This window comes from Pseudoliparis swirei, chromosome 21 (assembly GCF_029220125.1).
Source record: "Pseudoliparis swirei isolate HS2019 ecotype Mariana Trench chromosome 21, NWPU_hadal_v1, whole genome shotgun sequence".
In the NCBI taxonomy this organism is placed as follows: domain Eukaryota; kingdom Metazoa; phylum Chordata; class Actinopteri; order Perciformes; family Liparidae; genus Pseudoliparis; species Pseudoliparis swirei.
The window spans coordinates 14,065,534-14,076,025 of NC_079408.1; the positions used below are offsets into that span (position 1 = coordinate 14,065,534).

A 10,492-nucleotide genomic window follows, 5' to 3' on the forward strand; every position below is an offset into this window, starting at 1 on the left:
CACGCATACAAATAAATAAATAAATAAATAAATACATGGCGATCAAAACAAAACCTTCCGGCATTTTCAATGCGAAGGTAATCAAACGACATCAACAGGAAGTGAAGAGGTAACCACGTGGATGTTATGAACCGATCCCAATCTGGGGCTTTGGGGGCTTAGTTCTGTCCCACGGTCACATCGCCGAGTGTTTGAGGCTCTCTGGAAGACATTTTGAACCCTTCATTGGTCCTTTCCGGAAGTCAGCATTAGATGCCGACTTTGCCGAAGGGAATTACCCACAATTCATTGCAATGTGACGTTAAAGACGCAGAAACCAATAGAAGCGTGGAGACGTAAACAAAGAGGTCACATGGGTGATCAGCCAGATGAATTACATTGAGACAAGAACATTAAGGATTAAAAATGGAAACACATGAAATAAGAGGAATGTAAGCAGACATTATATAATTTTTTTAATTTGAAATATTAATGTTGTTCTTCAAACTTGTGGCTCAAAGGAAGGCCAGTTTTATAGCTTCTCACACCAGCATAACTGTTTTCAGCTGCGCTCACATATAAAGGGTACTCATGGGTTTTCTACCCCTCCGTTAGTCTTCTAAGGCGATAACACAATGTACCATTAGAACACTGGAGATGGGCCTCTATACACCTCTGTTGAGACTTCATTAAACCCCAGAGAAAAGTCATTTAGACATTAACTATGTAGAGAGAGTATTTATAATTAATTTAATGTTATCTTCATTGAAAAAAACGGTGCTTTACTTTGAAAGATAAGGACATTTCTAATTATCTTTTTACACATTCATCAAACATTTCGTTTTTTTATTGAAGCAGTTTTGACAATAAACTAGTAAATCGATTATTTGAAACGACGTCTCATCTCTTGAGGAAAGAGGCGGGAAGACGTTCAAATCAATTGATAAAATAAATAATCCACAATACATTTGTTTTATGTAGTCATGGTGACGCGATATATTGCAGGAAAGTGCTGACTTCATATTCATATTGACACCATTTCAAGCCTGCAGTCCCTCACACTCAGAAAGTCCCTGAGGGTTCAGGTCTTGAGGCCCTAGGGGGGGGCATTGGGATTGGGCCTATGTGATGCACCACTACCTGAAGAGGCTATGACCGTGAGTCACCATAGCGTGCAGGCTGCCCTCAGGCCAACATGACGAGACAAATAAATCTGGATTTTTCTCACGAGATTAAATTCAAAGTGGTGGAAACAAGAAAACGACTGAGCCTCTCCCGGTCCTCCCCAGGAGACCACATCGTAGAGCAGTTCCAGCATTTTGGTTTTCATTTTGAAGACCAGAATAATGTTCAGAGCATTTATCTTCTACCTACCTTCTCTTATTGGGATGTTTTACAACCTGGGGACACACAGCTGAATACCTCAAGGGTATCAATGAGAAAACGTTTTCTATTTTAAAAGTAGATATTTGAGTGAATTCACCATCTTTAATTAAATCTACGGCTTTTATCTTCCCCGGCTGATATTTATTCATACAATTGTATATATCCGATGTGAGATCAAAGGTCAGGGATGTCGCATGTGGACAGATTGTAAAGCCCTCTGAGGCAAATTTATAATTTGTGATAATGGGCTATACAAAATAAACTGAATTGAATATATAATCAAGAATAATTTAAGCCAACGTGGATGAAAAGTCCAGAAGGTGAGGTTTGAACATCTCCTGTCCCTCGTCAAACTCTGTCTCCGTGGTGAGATTGTCTTGTTAGTGCTTGATGTATTTGTCCTCTAATATAATATTAGACCCTACGGTGTCATATCGGGGATTCTCCAAGAGAGTAAAGCTCAGCAATAACCTTCAGTGACACCCTTTTAAAAGGTATGAGGAACCAACAAGTGTTTTTCCTTATTGGGTTATCATCGAGGACAAATGGAAGCACCAACACTGCAACAGAGCACACACACACACACACACACACACACACACACACACACACACACACACACACACACACACACACACACACACACACACACACACACACACACACACACACACACACACACACACACACACACACACACACACACACCACTGAGCCAATGAGGCGATCCTTTTTCGGCTTTAAACATGTTATTTGTGGAAAAATCTTCTCGAATTGCACAGGTGATCCATGTCCCCCCTTTGGGGATGTGCTTTAGACAGATTCTGTATGTTGAGAGATCTGCTCATTGAAGTTGTCTCAGTATTTATAGTACACCCCAAGTTTTAGACGCTATAAATCAATTAAATTCATTACATTTTTTATAGCCCAATATCACAAATTATGAATTTGCGTCAGCGGGCTTTACAGTCTGTGCACATACGACAACCCTGACCTTTGACCTCACATCGGATCAGGAAAAACTCCCAAAAAATGCAAAAAACCTTTTCAATGGAAAAAAAGGGAAGAAACCTTTGTGGATTGATATTTTCTGTAGCCACACCAATCAATAATCAAATGATATACTTCTCTGATCCTGTTTTCTTGAAAAACACGACACACACCGCCACCTCCTTTGATTGTAGAAGTGCATGATTTTAAATGTGTGTGTTGCGGTGGAGCACAAACAACATGTTTTGTTCTTCAGCCATACAAAACAGCCAGCGTATGCCAAATGATTGCCTTTTGTTGTTAAAAATCTGCCGCCTGTTTTTCAAGCCTAGACTTTGAGATAAGTGCAATATTGTGATTGGGTTGCTATACTTGCATTCAAAGAAGACAAGAGGACTGTGAAAGCCAAGAGACTTTAAACTTCAACCAGGCGAATCATGAAAGCAGTGGATAATTTCACTGAAAGAGTTCATCAACTGGATAAATTGCAGCCAGTTTTACATGGATATATGTGGATAGTCATTTACAGTATGTTATGGTAAAAGGGCTTTCACGTAAGGCCCTCTATACGGTTTAAGAATAGGACATATACGTCAGAGAATACTTTTAAAAAAAACAGTAAATGAAAGAGAACAAAACACCAAAAGTGAGCAGTGACAATAAGCATTTAATTAACTGTAAAATTACTATATTAATAAGGCGTCACACTGTCCTTTATCAATTTGAGAGCGGAGGATGATTTTTAGTCGTGTGTATGTTTATATACCATCTCCATAGTAAAAGAAACATAAAGTCATACATTATAACTAGGGCTGTCAGCGTTAACGCGTTAATCTATGCGATTAATTTGGCCGCGTTAACGCACTAAAATATTTTAACGCAATTAACGCAACTTTGTTTACTTCCGGTGTTCGTTGAAGTTTTTACACTCAAACCGAGTGTCAAACCGCGGCAGTACGGTTTAACACTGTTTCCGTTTTTAAAACAATTATTTTTCCGCGAAAATAAGGATCATAAATCAGTTTAAACTCGTGGATGAATCAGTCGGGTTTCCTCCTCCGCTCCTTCCTCCCGTCTCCCCCTCTGATACACAGAGGAACGAAGGGGCGACGTGTCGGGGGACGCGGCGCGGAAAGAACTCGTCACACGAAACCTTCAACGTGATTGGTCAATCCGTTTGTCTGTCAACATTTTGGGGAAAAAACAACCAATGAACACTCAGTAAATCACAAAGGACCTCCCACCTCACGGGTAAGGCTCTATAGCAGCCTGTCAGTCAGAGAACAGAGAACACGGCACCAGGACAACTGAGCCTCATTGAATAGAGCTGAGATTGTTCTGGAATGTTTGATGTAGAACACGTGGGGATGTGTCATATGCAAACGCCTTTAAAAGGTGAATTTAATTTTTTTTGTCAAATGTATAAAATGCCCCCAGCCTCCAGAGGGTGAACAGGACATATTTGAATGTCAGTCAATTTACCAAGGCCACTGGTTCTGCTGTTCAGTGTTAAAGATGACAGGACCAATGGGGTCTCAATATAGGCCTACTTTTTTTTTTTTACTAATCTGATGTTTCACTGAAGAAACAATTTATCATCCACAATATTAAATACCTCGCTGGCACTTTATAGGTAGGAGCCTCTTTGAAACACAGCTCTGTGAAGTTTGGTCTTTAAAAAGAATGAACTTTTAACTTTTAACTTTTAATTGCGATTAATCGCGATTAATTAATCGCAATTTCAAAATGTGCGATTAATTAGTTAAATTTTTTTAATCGATTGACAGCCCTAATTATAACACATTGCTGCAGAAGACACTAAAGCAGGGATTAATTAAGAGCTGTGCTACCGAACTCTTTCCGTATTATAACTACTTAAAACACACGCACTATTACTTTTGAAGTTCCGTATCTGAAGAGGTTCTAAAGGAAAATGCTTCTTAAGGGCTCGATTACGCCAAATGCGACTCTCAAAAAAACGCGTGGCTAGCAGAACCATTGTTTTCCTGTGGTACGGCCTTTTACGCGCATCTTTTAAATGCTGCGCGGCGCGTTTTTCTACCATCTTTTAGGCTTGCATAAAAGTTTTAATATTATCAATTTTAAACAGGCTACTCATGACCTCCTAATTGTCTCTAAAATGTAACCTTACTTCTTTATATGCAACATATTATATATACCTAAACACAATACATTGAGGTCATGAGGTGAAATCTCCTCCAAAACATATATGTCACCGTTGTAAAATCCTAAAACCCGTCTTTTTGTTAATTTTTCAAACTTTTAATCAACTTAGAGATGTGGATCCTTTTCAAATTCAAAGAGGGGCATCTGAATATGAATACCCTAAAGTTTGGGACCGATAGCTGTAAGTTAAGGGCCTCAAAAACAGGTCCAAAGGGTCAAATTGGGCCTTATTCTCTTATATTTGCATATTTTTTGACAAGTGCAAAAATGGCCATAATCTTCAAAATATTACTCCTGGAAATCTCAAATTGAACACAGACACTCAAGACAGGGCCTACAGTGGGGTGATGGGGTGAAACTTCCTCCAAAACACCCACAAGAGTTAATTAAATATTCTCAACTTTAAGCGTGAGGCGCGGAGTCGCACAGCTCATCGATGTCACACTCGGCCAAGGCAGCCAATCGGATCAAGCAAGAGGCGGGATTTCCTGCCGGACTCTTTCCTTTTTAATCTATATATATAGTGAACCCAAAACTTTCGGGGGCTTTTTCCTCCTCCTCATCCCACAACACCACAAGGACAAGAGCGCGTCATCGACTTGAATCCATTTTGTAAATGAAGTTTTTTCGCCCTTTTTCACACGCAGTCCCTCCACATGTCCACATTGGTTGTTTTGCCAAGGCGTTTTTGAAGCGGCTGCTTTTACAAGTCGTGTCTGGTGTGATTGTGCCCTAAGGCGACTTTTCAATGCATGATTTTAAAGGGAACATATCAAGCTTATTTTCAGGTTCATATTTTTTTGGGAGGAAACAAGCTTCTTGCCTCTGGCTCTACTTACGTTGCCATCGAGGCTCGACTGAACAATCCTGGGGATCTAAACATCATTTCTATATCCATAATGTTTTTTCTGACAATTTTTGTCTCCAAGCTCTTGGACAAAGGCACCCTTGCTATATGATGGTGAAGACTATTATAATTCAATAAAAAACAATTAGGATTCAAAACAACACATATACTACAACAGCTGCCAGCCCTCCACAGGAACCTGGCGCCATCAGTTGGACTTTCCAAAATAGATGTCATATGAAACCGGATTCGCCCTATATAATGTACACAAGACCAAGCATGGGTGTAGGGATCCGCCTGCACGTCAATCAGGACTGGTACAGAAATACTATTTAGGTTCTAAATATGTCATTCATGGGTTCTCGTGTTCATGAATCAATAACCGAAAATAATGATGCCGCATACCAAATTCAACAGAAAACCTGGTCTATAAAGAGCAAGTTATGATGGGCCCCTCGCGCTCGATGGAAATCAGGACTGGAATGCGATGGATCAATTTGAATGCTATTTAATGGCAAGAAGTATAAACAAAAGTTTAACAAACAATCAAAGCTCAGGATCGTGGGTTGCTAGTGATCCAGGCTCCACAGGTACAAGCTAAAGCTAACGCAAGTGTTGCTGGCTAACAAGATGAAAGAGCACAAAGAGGTATTAGTCGTCAGCAGCCAATCAGCTACTCTCAAATTAGTCCTTTGTTATTCAGTCATATATCACCATCTCATTGGCTAAAAGACCGTTATCAAAATGGAGGTCAAACATCACGACCCCGGGTCACAACGTCACTTCCGGTCAGACTATTAAAAAAGTATTTTCACAATAAAAGTCCAGTATGTTACTTTCCGAATTAAAATAATGTCACGGGCGTCAACCGGCTTCGACATTTCTGAAATACTAACTAACATTCATCCCCATGCAAAACACATATAAACATGTAAAACATGTTTTCATCACATAGTCAATTCAGTGAATAGTATCTTTCCCTAAAGCTTCGCAATAAAATCATAATGCAGTCAGAATAATATTCTCCCTAATATTTCCTATTATAATATCTTTCTATATGTATTAATTTAAAGCATAAGACTTCCTCTATGTACATGTGCAGAATCAAAATAAACTATTACAACTTAACAGCTACAAGAGCATATTCGTCAATTTGACATGCTTCAAACACAATTCAACCAGAAAAGATAAACATGAGAAAAACTAAATAACTGGATGATGTGACAATCTGGTATTTAGTCTTGAAAGCACCTCGGTCGTGTCCTATTCCGCCGTTTTATATAATTTTAAGCCCTGATAAACTCATAAAGCGCTACAGCTGCACACACAGGTGATGCCAACTGAGCTTGCCAGGGTCTCGACTTTAGGCCTGTGGAGATTGGAATTGGGCCAAGCACAGTTGGGAGGGAGGTCAACTAACTGCAGGGCTGAAGAATGAACAGGTGTGCAATGGATGGGGGAGTCGGGTGATGACGAAAGGAGTGAAGATTAATTCAAACATCAGGATTCGGGGATGAAGGAAAATTCCAAATCCAAGGATTTGAAGTTGAACAATATTTAATGGAAAAGATTATACAGTCAATGAAATGTTCCTGATCGTGGAGTTGGAATGAGAAGGGAGGCCACTGCCGAAGTTTCTCAATAAAACAGCAGAGAAAAATAAGAGCTTTGGGACGGACGTCAATATGGCGCCGCAGAACCACCTCCGGTTGCGGCGAGGAAACGTCAAGTGAGATTTGAGATGTACCCTGTGACACTCTTGCATGCTTAATGTAGCCCCTAACATGTGATGCTAAAGTAGCGGTTAAAGTGAACGCCAGTTAACGGAAGTAGAAACTGCAGATAAAAAAACTGTCTGGTGCCAAGCATCAACTGCATTGTTTATAATGGTCATGTGAAAATAAATCAAAAATATAATACTGGTTGTTGCAATAAGCGGTGAGTGTGACGTGCAAAAATGGATTTGGAAACAGTGCGAAGAAGCACTACTGCCTTGTCAGTTCAAATAACATGGTTGAGTGATCCCGTCAAAAACACCATGCCATAAAAATGATGACTGAATGTTGTAAGTTGTATTAGAATAACACCTTTATTCTGACGCTACAGCACACACCGACCGTGGATGATTTCCAGCGACTTTAATCGGCCAATGTATCTTTTATAGTTGCATGATTCAATCTTCATGAGTCTATGAACACATGAGTTTGATGAGCCCAACGAGCTCCCAGCATTGCACAGCCTTTCGTGTCTCCTCACAGCCTTTTGCGTCTCCTTACGGCCTTTCGTGTCTCCTCACAGCCTGTCGTGTCTCCTCACATGCTTTTGTGTCTCCTCAGAGACTTTTCGTGTCTCCTCACAGGCTTTTGCGTCTCCTCGTAGCCTTTTGTGTCTCCTCACAGGCTTTTGTCTCTACTTGCAGCCTTTTCGTGTCTCCTCACAGGCTTTTTTTTAACCTTTTTGTCACCTTGGGAAACTGAAGCCATATTGTATTACACCATAACAATACAGTATAACCATATTCTGCATTTATAGTTGGATTAACTTATGCTGTATACCTCGGAAAAAAATCTCCTTATCTAACTACAAATGTTAGTAGGCCCCAGAAGAAAACCTACGGTTTCTAATTCTCTCATATTTATGTACTTTATATTTCTCAGATAATCTCTGCTGGATCTCTCTAGTTGTATTTTCACCACAGCTATGCACATTCGCACAAAATGATGGTAAAGTGCCGTCTATGGCAACAAAAGAGGAAAACGTGGGCAAAAGGACATCAAAATGCTCCTCTGATTATATCCAACCAAGCTGAGAGTCCCATCTTTTCTCAAGTGTGTCTCCAGCAAACGATTTTCCTACTGGAATTCTTTTCCTGCTCATGTCCTGGGTCTAAATATAGAGATAGAGAAGAAGGCGAGAGTGAGTGAGAGAGAGAAAGAGAAACATCATGGCACATTGTCAGATCGGGCTTTTTTGTGTGCAGATTTTTCCAATTATGGCTGCGTGACATGTAGTGTTATGGCAAACGGTGAAGGTGTTGAAGCTTGTTCTGCAGATAGCGGTTAATGAGCTTTTTATCATCTATTTCTGTAATTTATGTGAGGGAGCAGATGAAAGTGTAGATATCTCAGGGAGAATGCTTCCCAGACACCTCTAATTGTGAGGAAATAACAGCTGATCTGTGATCACATTGTCTTTCTACTCCTTCTGGCATTCCTGGAAAGATCTGTCACTTTAAAGTCTCCTTTGTAAAATATAATGGTGACATAATTATACACATACTGATATACCTACCTCTTTTAAAGGATCCTAGAAGGTAGTTGCCATGTAGGCCAGCTTGTAGTTAATCTCACATACTACTGGACCTACTGTATCTAGGAAATGGAAATTCTCTCTGTCGCCATCTTGGTATTTAGCCATCGCCATCTTGTTTTTCCGGACATCAAAAGTGACATAAGAGGCTGGAGCTACATACAACCAGACAATTAATAATTTTTAGGTAACCAGAGTATTACAATTAACTTTTAAGAACTAAAAACATAATGTGCTAGGGTTAACGCTCTTAGACAAAAACCCAGAAACGGACACCAAATAAACTGGTTTAGATGACTATTGAGTATCATAACCAATAACTGAGTCAGGGACACTTGTGTCACCTTTTATACGAAGTGTTTAAAGTCTTTGCTGACACATGAGGACCAGTTTGGAGTGAGCCGAGCAATGGTGCAGGCTTGATTGAAAGTGGACCGCACGTCATCTCAAATTCTGTTGCTAACAAACATTTTGTTAAGTCACCGATGACCATCTCCAACAATATATGTGTTGTTGTGCCAAGCTGCACTTCTTTCTGTTTGTATCTGTAATACTGAAGGCAAAGTAACCTCCAAGGTGTTCCATGATCTTCTCCTCCACAGATACATATCCACAGGAAGTACAGAGTAAACTTCCTGAGCCCTCATTAAGGTGTAGAATTCATCATATAATCACTATATAATCACTAAATCCAACTCAAATATTATAAGAATCTCAGACTTGGAATTGGAACCACATCAGTTTAAAGCAGTGGTTCACTTTCATATTTGAGATGACAGTCCGATTTTTAATTCTTAATTAATTTCCGATACATTGATTTAACTCTGGCAAGCCGTGTTCACGGACCCTCAAACAGAAACCTGGAGGATTTCCTGTTGATCACCGGCATCAATCACCACATTAGTAGACGCCATTGAGTTCGGATACGAGTCATCCTTCAGAGGGACAGTCCAGGGTGTCCTCTACTCTCCCATCTTCACCCCCTGGGGATGTGTAGGAAGGGCTGTAGGGGAGGAGAGGCCTCGATGATTAAGAGTCCAGATCCAGTGACCATGAGTGTCAGCTTCTATGGCAAAAACACACACACATACACACACGCTCTGGTCTGGTAGAGTGTGAACCCTTCCCCACCTGCCGCCGTTGGAAAAGGGGGTTGGGGAGGTGGCGGTTGGGTCGGGAAGGCACATAGCCCGTCATCCCCCACTGATGGATGAGGGACATTACGGCTCTAGGGGACAGGTGCCACTGACGATTAAAGGCCCCAGCCAGTGGCTTGGAAAGAATGGAAGTGGAGAGAGTGTGTGGGAGAAGAAGGGAAACTGTTGCCGCAGAACGAGTAAACACAAACGCTGCAGGGGGAAAGCAGACGTGAAACGAAGTGGCGGGGTGGCGGGGGGGGGGGGGCGTTGCAGGTAGAGGAGAGACAGATGGCGAGAGCTGGATTTTATTTCTCGGGTTTCTTCGCGTTTGGATTTTAAGTGTGATACAATACAACTACCTGTGTCCCAACTCAGTGATCACACACGCTGACACGCTCGCCAACAGGTGCAGAAACACTTTGCTTTTTTTCTTTTTCTGTCAGAACTTTTTTTTTTTTATTGCAGTCTTACTAATAGACACTTTCCTCTTTTAGTGTCGCTCAGCCAGACTCCTAAAGCGGCTCGGCTGCTCTCCTCTGGGTTGTGTTCATGACCTTTTTTTTGAGCTATAGGGACAAATGTTAACTCCCGTTGCCTCAAGGGCAATCCACCTGTCTGTCATTGCACTCCCCCTCCTCCCTGAACATCGATGCTG

At 40.9% G+C, this 10,492-nt stretch overlaps 1 long non-coding RNA gene across 1 annotated transcript; it reads right to left on the minus strand.

The window, feature by feature from the left end:
* Nucleotides 1-7,694: 7,694 nt before the first annotated feature.
* Nucleotides 7,695-10,085, minus strand: LOC130211803 (uncharacterized). The gene is made up of 2 exons (XR_008835160.1): nucleotides 8,681-10,085; nucleotides 7,695-8,275 (listed from the first exon to the last, which is right to left on the minus strand). It is a non-coding gene; the product is annotated as an uncharacterized LOC130211803 (long non-coding RNA).
* Nucleotides 10,086-10,492: the final 407 nt, after the last annotated feature.